The sequence below is a fragment of the Lithobates pipiens genome, unplaced genomic scaffold, assembly GCF_037356315.1.
Source record: "Lithobates pipiens isolate NorthernLeopardFrog02 unplaced genomic scaffold, aLitPip1_a1.2 Scaffold_55, whole genome shotgun sequence".
In the NCBI taxonomy this organism is placed as follows: domain Eukaryota; kingdom Metazoa; phylum Chordata; class Amphibia; order Anura; family Ranidae; genus Lithobates; species Lithobates pipiens.
The window spans coordinates 548,088-567,050 of record NW_027507877.1 but is presented as its reverse complement, the minus strand read 5'-3'; the positions used below and the strand labels follow the sequence as shown (position 1 = coordinate 567,050).

The window sequence follows — 18,963 nt, the reverse complement described above, 5'->3', positions numbered from 1 at the left end:
CGGGGAGGGGGGTTCGGCCGCCCGCCAGCTCCACTAAATTGCAGAACTTGCAGAACCCACCCGCTTCTCCCGGTGTGTCCCACCGGGAGAGAGGGTTTGGCCGCCTGACGGCTCCGGTCCTTGTTAATCAGTGTCCGGGGGGGGGCACCCCTCCAATCCTCCCAGTGTTCGGGGGGGGGTGATTGGCCGCCGCCAGCCAGCTCCTCTCTCCCTCAGATCCAGCATCGTTTTGATCTCTCAGGTAGGGTAAGTTGGTACTGGTATTTTTGTGCTGTGAGTCAGAGGTTCTGCTTTCACAGAACCCATCTGGTCCTTTCTTAACCCAAGGCCGTCCTGGTGTTCTGCTTTACTGCCCCCGAATCACCCCCTCTCATGGGGCAGTGGTCGGTGGTGTACACTGCAGCTGTTTTTAGCAGACAGGGCTGTCTATGGTTTGTATTTTACATTACGTATGCTATTTTCATTTCTCTGGCAATTTACGTTTTCTAGGGCAATTTACGTTTTCTCGGGCAATTTACGTTTTCTCTGGCATTTTACATTCTCTATCAATTTACGTTTCTTTAGTGGAATTTACGTTTTTTCGTGCAATTTACGTTCTCATTCAATTTACGTTCTCAGGCAATTTACATTTTCATGCAATTTACATTCTCATGCAATTTACGTTTTCTCATGCAATTAAGTTTCTCATACAATTTACGTTTTCTCATGCAATTTACGGTTCTCATGCAATTTACAGTTTCTCATGCAAGTTACGTTAAGGAATGAGCTTGGTGTTCGAGTCAAACGCACGTTCGACTCGAACATCGGCTGTTCGCCCGTTCGGCGAAGCCAGAACTCTGTGGGCCATTCGCGCCAAATTCCTGTGGCGCTCACGGCCCACAATGCACTGCGCCATCGCAGTGCATTACTGGCTCATGATTGGCCAAGCATGCACTGTGACCCCGCATGCTTGGCCAATCACAGCGCCAGCAGCGAGGAGAGCCATGATTGGCCACAGGCAGGATGCCTGTGGCCAATTATAGCTCAGGGGGTTTAGTACACGCCCCACACTATAATTAAGTATTTAGTACTACAATACCTATACTGAATACTAAAATGAATGGCTTTGTATTATATATTGTAGTGCTATATACTTAATTATAAGTCTTATTGGAGAATGTTAGTGATCAGGCAGTGTGGGCCATATTAATATCATATATTTTTTAATGTCATAAAAATTATCTTTGTACTATATATACGTTATTGTCTAACTTTTGCCAATTTGTGGAGATCAAATAAAAAAATCTTATTATCTTTTAGACAGAGTACGCATGTGCCTTGCAAAGTCCATAAAACATTAGTTCATTTTTTCTCGGAACTCAACGTTGGCCATGCTGCAGCGGCTGCACACACAGCAGAGGGCCATCAATGAGTACCTGTGCGACTACGGCACAAGGACAGGGTCAGGGGAGCTCGGATTTTTCTCACCACGCCAGTGGAGCATGATCAGGAATGCATGCACTGTCCTGTCACCGTTTGAGGAGGCCACAAGGATGGTGAGCAGTGACAGTGCATGCATCAGTGACACTGTATCTCTTGTCCACCTCTTGGAGCATACGCTGCATGTAATAATGGACAGGGCACTTGAGGCAGAACAGAGGCAGGAAGAGGAGGACTTCCTTGCCTCTCAAGGCCCCCTTTATCCAGACAGTGTTCCTGCTGTCCCGCCCATCACACAGGAAGATGACGAGAAGGAGGAGGAGGATGATTGTGTCAGCATGGAGGTGGAGCCTGGCACTCAGCATCAGCAGCAGCAGTCTTGAAGGGATGATTTATAGTCCCAAGAAACCTGTGGACTTGTATGTGGCTGGGATGAGGTAGCTGCGGATCATTTCGTCCTTAGTGACCCAGAGGTCTCCGGACCGAATGCCTCAGCTAACCTACGCTGCATGGCCTCCCTGATCCTGCAAAGCCTGCGGAAGGATCCTCGTATTCTTTGGATCAAAGAGAGGGACCATTACTGGCTGGCCACTCTCCTTGATCCACGGTACAAGGGTAAGATTGCCGACCTTATCTTGCCGTCGCAGAGGGAGCAGAGGATGAGACATCTCCGGGAGGCCTTGCAGAAAGGTCTGTGCAACGCGTTCCCAGAGACTGGGAGGTTACAAACTCCTGGTCCTGGACAACGTGTTGCTGAAACATCGGTCAGAAGGAGAGGTGGAGAAGGTGGCCGTCTGACTGATGCGTTCAGACAATTTTTTAGTCCGCAGCCCCAAGGTATGATCGGTTCCAGCAACCATCGCCAGTGTTGTGATATGGCTGAACCAGAGTGACTCTATCTTTGTAAGTTCATATAGGATTAACCTGGGTAACTTTGCTAGTTGGCTTAGACTCTGTATCTGCAGACATAGGCAGTTTTTCTGTGGACATGCACATAAGGAAATATAGCTTGCATAGGCAGTTTTGTTCTATGCTGTCTAAATAAAGAAATTGTGTCACAATTAGTGATGGACGAACTTCCGACGGGACGTTTCGCGAACGCGGCCGATAGTTCGCGAACCGGAACGTTCGCGGCGGGCCCCATTGACTTCAATGGGAGGCGAACTTCGCAAACCTACAGGTCAAATTTGCAGCCACAAAATAATTAATAGCTGTGCAAACATAGTCCCACCACATGGCCAATGACATAACACATGTATGAGGTGAATCTGGGATCGACAACTACAAGCATTCTTTTTTTATATGGGAAATTGTTGTGACAATTCAGGACTGTGCAGCGCATGAAGGCAATGGAGGAGAGGGAAGGTCAGGGACCAGGGTAGGCAAAGAAGAGGGTGCAGGAGATGATCACCAGCAGCGTGACATACAGCAATGACACCTGCACTGTGATAGAGGGCACTGACATCAGCACCGTGATAGAGAGCACTGACATCAGCAGCGTGACATAAAGCACTAACACCAGCACCGTGATAGAGAGCACTGACATCAGCAGCGTGACATAAAGCACTCACACCAGCACCGTGATATACAGCACTGACAGCAGCACCGTGATAGAGAGCACTGACATCAGCAGCGTGACATACAGCACTGACAGCAACACCGTGATAGAGAGTACTGACATCAGCACTGTGATATACATCACTGACACCTGCACCGTAAGCAGCCCCAGGAGGAAATCAGCATAGCACAGGGATGGTGGGAGCCCCTCATAATGAGCCTAGCACAGGGATGGTGGGAGCCCCTCATAATAAACAGCACCAGGAGGATGTCAGCATAGCACAGTGATGGTGTGAGCCCCTCATAATAAGCAGGCCCAGGAGGAAGTCAGCACAGCACAGGGATGGTGTGAGCCCCTCATAATAAGTAGCCCCAGTAGAAATATGACCCACCCCTGTATACCACCCCTGAGGAAGGGCCTGCCTCTTCCTCTGCCTGTCATTTTTTAAATGAACCTGTGACAAAGCTCTCAGTCCCTATACCGATGAAGGACTGCTGCAGTATAGGGCAGCAGTCAGTAGTAGTGCACCTCAACCCTATGATACCAGTCCTTATAGAATAGCAGACTGTACCTCACTCAACCCATGTACTGTAGCACCCTAGACAGACCAAGTTACCAGTCCTGATAAAGAGCTTTGTGGAACAAGTGAGTTGTGAATGATTAGCAGACTGCAGCAGAAGGGCAGCAGTCGAGTATAATGTTCTTTCTATATTTGGAAGAAAGAATATTATACGTGTACAAGCCTATTACCATACCACTGATACCAGTCCTGAAAAGAACCTTTGTGGAACTAATAGTAACAGCTACTGATTAAACTGACCCTCACTGCCTGACACACTGCTTCCTGCCTGTCCCTATATAAACTGGCAAAACAGAGGCTACTGGAACAATAACTGGTTACTGGAATAGCACTTTTGTGGACCTGATAGTAGCAGCTAATGATTAAACTCACTCTCCCTGCAGCCCACAGCGCTCTGTCCCTTTCTCTAAACTGACAAAAGACACTCAGACTGCTGCAACAATCAGTAGCACAGCAAACCTATATACACCTAACACCTATACCAGTCCTGAAAAGAACTTTTGTGTACCAAATAGCTAGCGATTTATCTCTCCCTACTCCACACAGCAACCTTTCCCTATAGTGACAGAAGAAAGAATGTAAAATGGCCGCCGGATCGGGTGTATTTATAAGTTAGGGGGAATGTCCAAGTGTCCATGTGCTGTAATGTCTCATTTGGCTGTCCTGTACCCCATGATGGATGTGTCATCAGGTCAAAGTTCTTTTACACAGTAAAAACACGGAAGTCCGCCGGGCGAACGGTGCCAATAGTCCGCCGATCGGGCGGACCGCGAACAGCTGAAATTCGTCGCGAAACGACCGCCGGGCGAACTGTTCGGCCATCCCAAGTCACAATATGTCTGGTCCACATATCCCATGACTGTGATTCAGAAGCAGATGACATGAGTAATAATGTGTAATGATATGTAATGATGATGTGCAATGTACGCCTCTGTATTAACCACACCCATGTTCTATACAATGATTGGCTGATAAGGGTGCATATAAAATGCAGCCCCTCCCACAATACATTAGACAACTGCTGAACTGTAATCTTGGCTCACGTTTTTCTTGTTGTCTCCTTAAGACTGCAGTGTTAAGTAAAGGGTTTTGTGAGTATTGTAATTGCGTTAGTTATACCTCTAGCTGGTCTTTGTCAGGTATATAGAAATACCATTTTAATCACAACAGCCAGCGTCTGATTTACATGGTGCAGGAATACCTAGGGGCAAGGTCAGACTTAGACACCTTTCCCACGGAAAATCCTCTGGCTTACTGGGTCTTGAGGATGGATCACTGGCCAGAGCTTGCACAGTATGCAATTGAGCTACTGGCCTGTCCTGCATCCAACGTTCTTTCGGAACGCACCTTCAGTGCTGCTGGTGGCTTTGTTACCGATCACAGGGTGCGCCTGTCCACCAAATCAGTTGATCGACTGACCTTCATCAAGATGAATCAGTCTTGGATCACCCACAGCTACCAAGCACCTAAAGCTGATGTAACCGAATAATTTTTTTTGAAATATCACATCCCTTCAAGACTGCCTATGCTGATGCTGAGTGACTGTCCTGTTATGTTGATTGTCTATCCTCTTCTGCTGATATGTTGGAAGAACATTTCTGGTTCTGGGTGATGCGACCAGCCCAATTTTTCAGCCCCTGTTTAACGGGGGCATTTAATTACAATTTTTGATGCAATGCTTTGCAGCAGGGCTCATTCCTGCACCACAACTAGAGTATATGGGAGAGGTTGCAGTGTCGTGGCACCAGCACCAGTGCCTAAGGCCCAATTTTTCAGCCCCTGTTTAACAAGGGCGTTTAATTAAAATTTTTGATGCAATGCTTTGCAGCAGGGCTCATTCCTGCACCACAACTAGAGTATATGGGAGAGGTTGCAGTGTCGTGGCACCAGCACCAGTGCCTAAGGCCCAATTTTTCTTCCCCTGTTTAACAGCGGTGTTTACTTAAATTTTTTGATGCAATGCTTTGCAGCAGGGCTCATTCCTGCACCACAACTAGAGTATATAGGAGAGGTTGCAGTGTCGTGGCACCAGCACCAGTGCCTAAGGCCCAATTTTTCTTCCCCTGTTTAACAGCGGTGTTTACTTAAATTTTTTGATGCAATGCTTTGCAGCAGGGCTCATTCCTGCACTACAACTAGAGTATATGGGAGACGTTGCAGTGTCGTGGCACCAGCAAGCAGTGCCTAAGGCCCAATCAGTCCCTGTTTAACAGGGGCATGTAATTACAATTCTTGATATAATAGTTCACAGGAGGGCCCATTCCTGTGCCCACCCAGAGTAACTGTGAGGACTTATAGTGTTGTGGCACAAGCACCACAACCACCAAAGGTACATTTTTCTACCACTGTTCAACAATGGCATGTAATTACAATTCTTGATATAATCGTTCACAGCAGGGCGCTCCAGCGCCCACAAGAGTCACTTTGAGGGCTTACAATGTTGTGGCAAAACCAACACCTTGTTCCGCCATTTCTGCAGAGCATATAGGGCAGGCCCCTACTTTCAAACATCCAACTTACAAACATCTCCTACTTGCAAACGGAAGGAGACAACAGCAAGTGAGATGAAAAAAGATGTACGGCAAAACAAATTATACAGGGGTGATAACCCTTCCCTATGTTTTCCAAAAAGCTTAAAAATAGATTTTTTGACTGGAGCTACACTTTGGTACGGGGTTCCCCTTAATATCCGTACAAGACCCAAAGGGGCTGGTAATGGGCAGGGAGGGCTACCCATGCCATTTTTCTCATTGATTTTCAACCATATTGCAGGAACCAGATATAACATTAAAACCGCAAGCAGTTTTAAATGACGTTATTTCCGTTAAATGTCATTTTGTGCAGGGACTGTTCTAAACACGGGAAACACGTGCCACTTCACAGGCATACTATAGACACCCCCAGGCACGATATGTAAAGGAATATTTCACTTTTTTTTCACTTTAATCGTCATTAAAATCAGTGCTCCCGCCAAAACGGACATTTTTAAAAACATTTTAGGCATTGACCCATGTCCCCTGGGGCAGGAGCCAGGTCCCCAAACCCTTTTTAGGACAGTATCTTGCATATTAGCCATTAAAATTAGCACTTTTGATTTTGAACGTTCGAGTCCCATAGACTTCAATGGGGTTCTAAAGTTCGTACTGGTGCGAACCGAACCGGGGGTTGTTCGGCTCATCCCTACCTGTCACCATTTGAGGAGGCCACAAGGATGGTGAGCAGTGAGAGTGCATGCTTCAGTGACACTGTACCTCTTGTCCACCTGTTGGAGCATACGCTGTGTGAAATAATGGACAAGGCACTTGAGGCAGAACAGAGGCAGGAAGAGGAGGACTTCCTTGCCTCCCATGGCCCCCTTTATTCAGACAGTGTTCCTGCTGGTCCACCGATCACACAGGAAGAGGACAAGGAGGAGTAGGAGGATTGTGTCAGCATGGAGGTGGAGCCTGGCACTCAGCATCAGCAGCAGTCTTTTAGGGATGATTTACAGTCCCAGGAAACCCGTGGACTTGTACGTGGCTTGGAGGAAGCGGCTGCGGATCATGTCGTCCTTAGTGACCCAGAGGACTCCGGACCAAATGGCTCAGCTAACCTACACTGCAGGGCCTCTCTGATCCTGGAAAGCCTGCAGAAGGATCCTAGGAAGTTCTATTTTATTCATTGCCTGTCCTTTCCCAAGGGGCGTCTCGATCAATAATGCAAATGATCCAGAGTCATGTGCAGTATCTTTACACCTCATTCTATGCAGCAAATATTGGCTAAAACTGATATTGAAGTGGCGTTGCATTTATTGCCGGTGCATCCGCAAAGGTTTTCATCTTCTGGGTTGCAGGTGGTTAGATTCGTTCTACGTTGACCGATGTGTACCAATGGGTTGTTCTGCCTCTTGTGCTTTTTTAGAAAACGTTCAGCTCCTTTGTTGAATGGGTGGCCCAGGAGTTGTTGTGGGTCAATTCGGTCACCCATTATTTGGATGACTTCTTTGTGTGTGGGCGTTCCCTCGTCTAACTTATGTGGCATTCTGCCTGCCGCCTTTCAACACGTAGCTGAGTGTTTCGGTATCCCATTGGTGGCAGACAAAAACATAAGGCCCAATTTCCACAATTAGTTTCTTAGGGGTTGTCATCAGTTCGGTGGCTATGGAATGAGTATTGCCCAAGGACGAACTGTGGGCTCTCGAGGCAGAGATTGCTGGTGGGTAAAGGGAAAGTTCAACTGCGACAACTGCAACCCCCGCTCGGCAAGCTCAATGTTGCTTGTCACATTCTGCTGGATGCCATTAATGGTCGTTCCCTGTAACAATGTGGCCTGGTTAGTAATTATGATGTGGACCTCTACACGGATGCAGCAAGCTCTATGGGCTATGGTGCATTCCTTGGGGGGGGGGGGGGGTGGAACGCGGAACGTTGGCTGGAGACATGGGGGGAGGCTGGGTTTTTGCCTTGGTCCTGTTGAAACTTTTTCCAGTTATTGTTGCCATAGCAATTTTGGGGGGGGATTGTTTCCGAGACAAGAAAATTGGTTTGTACTTGCGACAGTATGGCAGTCAGGGCTGTCTTTAATATTGATTGGACCCTGGGCAAAAAATTTCTTAGCCCCCCCCCATGCAATTTCGCTCTCCACCTTCTCTGAGACATACAATAAATGGCAGCTAGACTTAAAATCAGTTTACTGTATCAGATCGGGCAGCGATTGCGATTGGTTGCCAGAGGTTACAGCATATCATTACTGCTTACTGACTGGTTGCTAAAGGTTACAGCACTCCTTAAGGCTCACTGATTAGTTGCTAGAGGTTACAGCACATTTCTGCTTGTTGATTGGTTGCTAGAGATTACTGTACAGTAATACTGCTCACTGGTTGCGATAGGTTACAGCACATCTTCTCCTCACTACAGGGGGGCATGATATACCTATGAATGCTGCTTTATTTACATAGCAATGCCGTTGGCCTCAGCTATTTACATATGCATGTGATTGCTATTTACATATGAATGTCAGTATTTACATGTAAACACAGGTCTGCAGGTGAGTCATCTGTACACAACAATAGGGCAGAGCTGGACAGCATTAGTAGCAGCACTTCACACTGAGACATCAGGACACAGCACAGGACTAAAACCTCAAGGGACAAGGGAATGTAAACTGGGATAGTTGGCAAGTGTGAGGCAGCTGCTTTGGGCCCCACAACAATGACAGGGCCCAGGGCAGCTTCCCCTTTTGCCCTGCCTTAAAGACGGCCCTGATGGCAGTGCTGCAAGTTTTGAGCCGGCTGTCAGCCACTTCAATGCCGGTTGTCTGTTTATTACGGCATCTGGTGCTGCGCTGCCTATAGTTGTAAACGAATGTATTGTATGTCATTTTACCGCTTAACCGCTTCAGCCCTGGAAGAATTTACCCCCTTCCTGACCAGAACACTTTTTGCGATTCGGGAAATTGCGTCGCTTTAACTGACAATTGCGCGGTCGTGCGTCGTGGCTCCCAAACAAAATTGATGTCCCTTTTTTTCCCCCCACAAATAGAGATTTATTTTGGTGGTATTTGATCAGCTCTGCGTTTTTGTATTTTTTGCGCTATAAACAAAAAAAAGTGACAATTTTGAAAAAAAAATAAATAAATTACATTTTGCTATGATAAATATCCCCCAAAACATATAAAAAATGATTTTTTTTTCCCCCAGTTTAGGCCGATACGTATTCTTCTACATATTTTTGGTAAAAAAAAAAAAAAATTGCAATAAGCGATTATTGATTTGTTTTTTGCAAAAGTTATAGTGTTTACAAAATAGGGGATAGTTTTATGGCATTTTTATTAATATATATTTTTTACTAGTAATGGTGGCGATCAGCAATTTTTTATTGTGACTGCGACATTGCGGCGGACACATCGGACATTTTTGACACATTTTTGGGTCCATTGTCATTTATACAGCAATCAGTGCTATACAAATGCACTGATTCCTGTGTAAATGAAACTGGCAGTGAAGGGGTTAGGTGTGTCCTGGGGAGTGTTTCTAACTGGGGGGGGGGCGTGGCTACATGTGGCACGTCACTGATCTCTGGTCCCGACTGCAGAGATCAGTGACACTGTCACTAGGCAGAACAAGGAGATGTTTACAAAATAGGGGATAGTTTTTTTTTATACTAGTAATGGTGGCGATCAGCAATTTTTATCTTGACTGCGACATTATGGCGGACCCATCGGACATTTTTGACACATTTTTGGAACCATATAAAATAAAGAATCAACCAGCGCTAAACACAATAAAACAAGTGAAAAAAGTGAAAAAAATTCAGCTAGAATACTATAGGTCAAAATACCAAATCCCACATTACAAAGTAAAAAAGTAACAGTACAGCGCAAATAAATAATAATATAAAAAGTCCATAAAATGAAAAATAGATGAATAATAGATGCAGTAATCAAGAAGAATCCGCTTGTGCAGTGTGTCTTCAATCAATATAACAAGTGACGATGTGATCCCTTCACCATTGAGCAAGTTGGACTCTCACCTCAACTAATGGACCCCTGATATATCAGACAGGTCAAAAACACATGTTCCCCTCAAGGGTAGATCATAAGATTTCAGCAGACCAAACGGAAGTACTCCAAGGAAAGATCCTCCTCCGTGTCATCAGATCAATATGATTTCATGTATAAATACAAAGAACAAGCAAATCTAGTGCTCTCCGTTGATATAAATTTATTTTAAAAGCAAGTAAAGAGAAATTACACTCACATTTGTAAGCACTGATCTCCAGTGCTGAGTGCTAAGCAGAGAAACGAATACCATGCGTGGATCAGTGTGTTAGCCTGCGGATGACGTCACGGCGCGAGTCACGTGGTCCGTACGCATTGCGTCCCAAAGAGTAGGCGGGACTTCATCAGCGGTGACAGCATGACGTCGGACGGCCGCTTTTAAGCCAACACACTGATATTAAGCCAATAAGAAGCAGAGTTATGCGCAAGGCAAGTGCCAGGGGAAGCACGTATCAAACGTGACACCGGAACACAGATCTGCGCACAATAACACTGTAAGAGAGAGAGGAAAGATGTATTTAAAAACAATACAGATAAAAAACAAAAACAAAAAACAAAACCAGAGGTAAGCGCAAGTGTTGCCTACTTAATAGCAACATGCAGCAATTCTCTAGTTGTTCCCACATGAACTATGTGAAGAAAAAATATAAAAAAGTATTATTGCCAAAAAAGCAATGCGATATTATAGCACTGAAATAAGGCCACACATGTGTATATCTCCTAATCAGTCCAACATTACTGGCAATGAAAACATAAAATGTAAAGCAACATTGCCGCTGATATCATCAGCAAGCTACACTGATCCACGCATGGGTTAATGCAAAATAATGAAAAATAAATAAAATATAAATATAAAAATATAAAAATACAAAAATAATAATAATCATAAGAGAATATATATATACAAAATATATATAAAGAAATATATATAAAGATATACTAATCAAAAAAAATATAAAATTTAAAATTAAAAAAGAATAATTATTATCTGTCCGAAATGAAGCAATTTAAATCAAAATCCACGTTCAAGCCTCTCGGGGCGAGAACCCTTGTTTCATGGATCCAATAAGACTCACGTTTACTTAGTTGGCGTATGAAGTTACCTCCACGCCAATGTTTGGTTACCTTCTCAATCCCCCAAAAACTCAAACTCTTAGGGTTCTGAGAGTGTACCGATTTGAAATGGCGAGACACATTATGAGTCTTGAGACCCTTTTTGATATTATTCACATGTTCACCCAACCTCACATGTAGGGGTCTAGACGTTCTACCGATATATTGGAGACCGCATCCACATTGTAACATATATACCACCCCTACAGTAGAACAGGTGATAAGTTTGTCAATCTTATATTCCTTGTTATTACTAGTGGCAATAAAAGATTTTCTCCTCTTTATATTACATCTGGAGTGTCTGCATGCCGTACACCTGCCGCACGCATAAAAACCAGATAGAAAAGAGAAGAGTCTACTTTCAGTATGTACAGGAGGATCGATAACACTAGGTGCTATCTGGTCACGTAATGAGGGAGCCTTCTTGTATATGAAAGAGGGCCGTGCAGGTAGGAGAGGGTCCAACACACGATCCTGTTTCAATATGAACCAGTTTTTAGCAACCACTTTTTCAAACTTTTTGTGCTGTACGTTATAATCCAGAACCATTCTGAAGTTAACCCCTTCCACTTTTGATTCTTTTACTTTATCTCCAACTAAGAGAGATCTATCCATCTGTTGGACCAAAGCTATTTCATGATCAAGGAAAGATCTATCATATCCTTTTTCCTGAAATTTAGAGGATAAGGTATGGGCCTGAAGCACAAAATCATCCACACGAGAACAATTCCGCCTCAGTCTTACATACTGTCCTCTGGGGATATTGCATAACCAAGACTTATGGTGGCAGCTCCCCAGAGGAATGTACGAATTCCGATCGGTTGGCTTGAAATGATTTTTTAATACTAGCCCATCATTCGCTTTAATGATCTCCAGATCCAAGAACACCATCCGCTCTTGGCTGATGTTCCAGGATAACTGGATGTTTTTATCATTTGCGTTCATGGTGCAGATAAATTTATCCAAACCAACCCGGTCACCATCCCATATAAAGATCAGATCATCAATGAATCTATTGTAGCAAATTAATTCCTTGGGGCGGTTCCGAAAAACAACATCCTCCTCCCAGTGGGCCATTAATAAATTGGCCACACTGGGAGCAAACCTAGCCCCCATGGCAACCCCCCTTACTTGTAAATAAAACTGATGGTTGAACCAAAAATAATTCCTAGACAAACAAAAATCTAAGCATTTGAGAATAAACTTTTTATGGCACTCAGACAGATCGGAATAAGTGGACATAGCCCACTGTACTGAAATCCGCGCATCATTGTGGCCTATAATAGTGTACAGGGAACCCACGTCAGCGGTTACAAGAAAACATGAGGCCGTAATCTCCAATGATTCAAGAATTTGAATAATGTGTTTAGTGTCTTTAAGGAATGCCTTAGTTTTCAACACCAGGGGTTGTAAAAAAGTGTCAATGTACTGGCCCACTCTCGAGGAGATGGAGTCAATACCGTTGACAATAGGCCTGCCAGGAGGATTAACACAATCCTTATGTATTTTTGGTAGGCTATATATAATGGGGGTTCTGCAGAATAATGGATCAAGATATGATCCCTCCTTTTTATTAAGAATGTTCTTATTTTTCCCTTCTTCTATTAGCCAATGCAATTCATCCTTGTACTGCAACATAGGGTCTTTATTTAAAATTTGGTATGTGTCAGTGTCACTGACAAGTCTATTCATTTCGGACATATAATTAATTTTATTCAAAATGACCAACCCCCCCCCCCCTTTATCTGCGGGGCGTATGATAATGTCATCCCTGCTCCTAAGGGATTCCATTTCCAATTTGATATACTGGGGGTCCTTTACTTTACGTACTTTAAGAGTGTCTAGATCATTTATGACAAAATTTTTGAAAACCTCCAGAAACTTGTTATCAGTATTTAAAGGGTTAAACGTAGATTTCTTACGGAGATTGGAATGTTTATTTTCAAATGTTTTCACTTGTTTAACCGGGTTGGATAAGAAATATTTCTTCATATTCAAATTCCTGATAAACTTTTGAATGTTAACATAGGTATGGAATTTATTTAAATTCCTAACCGGAGCAAATTTTAAACCCCTATCCAAAACTTTTAACTCATTATCACTTAATGGGCACCCACTTAAGTTATAGATACCTGCTCCTACTGGGGTTTTTGTTTTTTGAACTATCCTGCCCCCTCTCCTTCCTCTCTCTCTTTTCTTTTTCGAACCTGACTGCCCGACCGGGGGGTTCCATAGGGTTGCTGTCTCCACCACTCCTGATGGGTTGGTGGGGGTACAAATGGTGGATTGATAGGTTGGTGGACAGGGGGTTGCACATAGGGGCCCCTCCCGGGTCCACTCTGTGCACCTGAAAAATCCCCTCCCTCTCCAGCTCCTCCATACTGTAATGGTGCATACCTATTAGACACAGGCAGGGAATACCTAGGTGGACCACCATAAGAAGCCCTCTGATGGGAACCATAATCATACTGGTATCCACCCTGTCTACTTGGGGAATGATAGCCATAATAGTACTGGGATTCATTAACAGGGACTTCCCTAGAATCCAAATTCCTATCATGATTACATTCATCATTTTTGGAACCATTGTCATTTATACAGCAATCAGTGCTATACAAATGCACTGATTCCTGTGTAAATTAAACTGGCAGTGAAGGGGTTAGGTGTGTCCTGGGGAGTGTTTCTAACTGGGGGGGGGGCGTGGCTACATGTGACACGTCACTGATCACTGACACTGTCATTAGGCAGAACGAGGAGATGCTTGTTTACATTAGCATCTCCCAGTTCTTCCTCTCCGTTTGACTATCACAGGTATCCCCGCGACAATCGAGTCCACAGGACCTGCGACCCGACTCATGGAGCTTGCTGAGGGCGCGCCCGCAGGCCGCCTTTTAAAGGGCCACGTACGGGTACGTTAGTTAGCCTGTAGGTGCCCTTCTGCCAACGTATATCTCTGCAAGGTGGTCGGCAAGCGGTTAAGGAGTTAAAAGGATTAACCTCTGTGGCGTTCAACCCTACTGCACATCTTTGAGGCAAAAGAATGAAAGTACCGCACCCGTCAGAAGCTCTCCTCTCCTTATTTACTTAAAGCCAATGGGGCCGCTACACTTCTATATTTACCAAAAATATATAGCAGAATACATACTGGCCTACATTTTAAAGAACTTTGACTTTTTACATTTTTATTGGATATGTTTTATAGCAGAAAGTAAAAAATATTGGTTTTATTTTTTTTTTTCAAAATTGTCGCTTTTTTTGTTTATAGCACAAAAATTTAATATCGCAGAGGTGATCAAATACCACCAAAAGAAAGCTCTATTTGTGGTAAAAAAAAAACGTATATAAATTTTTTTTGGGTGCAACGTCGCACGACCGGGCAATCGTCAGTTAAAGCAACGCAGTGCCGTACCGCAAAAAAAATGGCCTGGTCAGGAAGAGGGGTAAAGCTACTGGAGTTGAAGTGGTTAATAATATAATTTCTGCTCTTTTTTAATTTATTACAGGCATAGTCATAGAGATAAAATAATTATTTTTCCTTAAGACCCCTTTCACATCAGGGCGTTTTGCAGGCGCTATAGCGTTAGAAATAGCGCCTGCAATCCGCCCTAAAAAAAGCTGCACCATTGCACACTGGAGCGGTGCGCTGGCAGCACGTCAGGGAAAAGTCCTGCCAGCAGCTTCTTTGGAGCGGTGAAGGAGCGGTGTGTTTACCACTGCTGCTCCCCATTGAAATCAATGGGGCAGCGCTGTAATACCGCTGGCAAAACGCCGCTAAAAATATCGGTGTTTTACTGCCCACGCTATGGGCGGTGTGGTGTGAAAGGGGTCTTAGTGTAATATATGGACTAACTTTAAAGTGGTTGTAAACCCTTACAACACACTTTGACCTACAGGTAAGCCTAGATTAAGGCTTATCTGTAGGTCCAAGAAATATCTCCTAAACCTATACTGTTTAGGAGATATTTGCCGAAAGACAGGCACCGCTGTCTACGGCGCATGCGCCGTAGACAGCGGCGTGCAGGTGCACTGAGCCTGCCGCGGTCAACGCCGATATGCCGCGAGTGGCGGCTCCCGTGTGCATGCGCGGGAGTGACGGAGCAGTGAGACCCCACCGAGAAGATGGATGCGCCGGACTACAGGGGACAGCGGTGACTTCGCTGGCTCCAGTGTCAGGTAAGTGATACATAATGGACTACTATGCGATGCATTATGCTGTATCTTTGTATATTTTTTTTCATTTTTTCATATTTTTTCAAATTAATTTATATTTTATTTTATTTTATTTTATTTATTTTTTATATTTTTTTTCATATTTGTCCATTATGCTTTATCTTTGCAGGGAATGAAAGGGGAAGTAAACTCTTTAGGGTTTACTTCAGGGTTGCCACCTTTTCTTCAAGCCAACCCCGAACAATTTAGTGGCCTGGGACACCTTTGGGTGCCCCAAGTAGAGTAGTAATGTGGTGCTCATAGCGTGCCGCAGTGAACAGTGGGTGTGGCCAAATTGCTCTTGCTGACATCATCATCATCATCATCATCCTGCCCCCCCCCCCATACAGCCACTCTCAGTGTGACTATCTTGGTTACTTGGGGAGCCACAGCCCAATATGAATAATGTGTCCAGGTTTCAGTCTGCCTGAAACCCGAACACATGATTCAAAACCCGAACTCTCCGGGTGAATGCCGAACAGGTGGCAACCCTAGTTTACTTCCTCTTTAACAACATTCATTTACATTGTGCATGGACTTTGTTTTAATGTGACAAATAGGATCACTCATTGTGTATGAGAGATTTTTTGTGTTTGAGCGCTGCAGGCTCGGTTCACACAGGGGCAACACGACTTTCGGAGGCAACTTGGACATGACTTGGATAGACTTGGACGCGACATGGACGCGACTTGGACAGACTTGGATGCGACTTGAACAGACTTGGACAGACTTGGACGCGCCTTGGACAGACTTGGACGCGACTTGGACGCGACTTGGACGCGACTTGGACGCGACTTGGACGCGACTTGGACGCGACTTGGACAGACTTGGACGCGCCTTGGACAGACTTGGACGCGCCTTGGTCAGACTTGGACGCGACTTGGACGCGACTTGGACACGACTTGGACGCAACTTGGATGCGACTTGGACAGACTTGGACGCGACTTGGACGCGACTTGGACGCGACTTGGACAGACTTGGACGCGCCTTGGACAGACTTGGACGCACCTTGGTCAGACTTGGACGCGACTTGGACGCGACTTGGATGCGACTTGGACGCGACTTGGACGCGACTTGGACACGACTTGGATGCGACTTGGACAGACTTGGACGCGACATGGACAGACTTGGACGCGCCTTGGACAGACTTGGACGTGCCTTGGACAGACTTGGACGCGACTTGGACGCGCCTTGGACAGACTTGGACGTGCCTTGGACAGACTTGGACGCGACTTGGACACGACTTACAACACTACTTTAAGTCGCCCCAGGCCAGGCAACTTGCCGTGGCCAATCAGAGAATGAGCTCTCGGGGAGGGGGGGGACTCCTTTTGAGAGCTGATAATTCTCTGAGAGTCGCTTCCGTAGAGACGGAGATCCGACTTGGAGGCGACCTCCATTGAAATCAATGAGTATAAGTTGCCTAGAAGTCGGATTGAAGTAGTACAGGAAACTTTTCTGAAGTCGGAGGGACTTCAGTAGCGTGCATTAAGACGGCTCTCATTCACTTACATTGATTTCTACATGTTGTGCGACCTGAGGTGACTTGGGGGCGACTTGAAGTCAGATCTGAGTCGCCCCTGTGTGAACCGGCTCTTGGGTCTACAAAGATTTCTGTGTTGCTATTTAATTTGAGCTGTGGTTTATTATAGGCAGCAGCCATGACCATTAATTTGGTAAAGATTTGTTTTAACATATTCTGTTTCATATATCTGGCTTATATAGGTAGATACACACACATAGATAATAAATATATATATATATATATATATATATATATATATATATATATATATATATATATATATATATATATATATATATATATATATATATATATATATATATATATATACATATGTATGTGTATATATATATATATATATATATATATATATATATATATGTATATATATATATGTATGTATATATATATATATATATATATATATATATATATATATTTATGGTCCAGAGCCCTCAGACCGATACGGATAAGGATGACAAACAAGGTTAACATAAACTCGCTTCCTTGAAATGGACCTGAAAGTGTGCCCTGGTCTAACGTACGGTATGCCAAAATAAGGGGGCATACCTTAAAATGAAATGAATATGAAATGGGTGAAATGAGTACTCACTTGAGGAGTATGCTTAGAGAAATGCCCTGATAAAGGGGATGGGTGGGCGGGTATCGCGCACCGGAACCGACGAGGAAGACGGGCGGACGGCTGGTTATATACTCCACCGGGCTCCTCCCATAATTTCAGGCCACCATACTGGCCTTTCTATTTATGGTCCAGAGCCCTCAGACCGATACGGATAAGGATGACAAACAAGGTTAACATAAACTCGCTTCCTTGAAATGGACCTGAAAGTGTGCCCTGGTCTAACGTACGGTATGCCAAAATAAGGGGGCAAAACATCCAGGTAGGGGTTGCACTTTATTGAGACAAGACTTTCACTGGGTGAGTTTGACAAAGGCCTGGGCCATCTCTATTTGCAGTTTGAGTATGTAACGGGCAAAACAGGAGGACTTCCATCTACCCAATTTCTTGATAACATGGACCGGGACCCCTTGGCGGGAGGCAGTAGAAGCTGCTTCGATACGGAATGAATGTCCGGAGTAGTGAGCAGGATTGAGGTGAAGGATGCCCAGGAGTATCCTGACATGCTCCATGAACTGGGCTGCGTCGAGAGGTTTCGTGTGAAAAGGCAGAAGCGGGCCAGTTCCTGGTTGGTTGGCCAAAAGGGTCAACAAGCGGATGAGAACAGTGACCGGGCACCAGCGGTTGTTGGTTTTATAGAAGTGTATGTCCATACCCGAGCCAAGCTGCTGCGTCTTGGAGACTGCTAAGTGTAAGATGAAATGGTCTTCGTATCGGACCAGGTGGTGCTTGTACAGCATGCGTGCTGTGAGGCTACTACAAGTAAACTGGCTTGGTCGTAAGATGCCGTAGAAGGCCAGGTGTATGGCTGCTTGTAAATGCCACTCATGTGGAGACCGAAAGGTGAAGTGGCCAGGATATCTGACATAGTTCTAGAACGTCTCCTGTGAAAGGCGGTGGTTTGGTGCCGGCCATCGGCTGGCGCTTCTGGACACTGCGCATAACAGCCCGGACGGTGTGGTAAGAAAATAAGGAGGGTACGGTAGGGTCCTGGAGGGACGTGAAATGTTGTACACCGGTCAGGTATAGCCGGATCGTATTAACGGATAACACCAACTGCGAGTGGCAGTAGGAAATGAAGGCTACGACTCGCTTGACACGGGACGTCACTGTGCTGTGATACGTGATCAAGCGGTTAAAGGCCCTCCAGGCTGACTGATAGGCCTTGAGGGTATTGCGGGAAAGGGGGTGATCGATAAGTTGGGTAGCCGCTAGGAGGTGAGGGGCTAATCCAGGGTTACTTGAGACCAGTCCGGGATAGCTGCTGATGTTGGTCCGGCTCCGGGTACCTGATCGGAAAAGAGACAAGGTTACAGCGGGAGAGGGCGTCCGCTGCCTGATTGAACTTACCGTGGATAAAGGAACAATAGATGTTGAACTGA

At 45.0% G+C, this 18,963-nt stretch overlaps 1 protein-coding gene across 1 annotated transcript in view; it reads right to left on the bottom strand.

Moving 5' to 3' along the window:
- LOC143957706 (hydroperoxide isomerase ALOXE3-like) overlaps positions 1-18,963 on the bottom strand; it is a 261,902-nt gene that overhangs the window by 232,364 nt on the left and 10,575 nt on the right. The gene's annotated exons all lie outside the window — the stretch shown is intronic.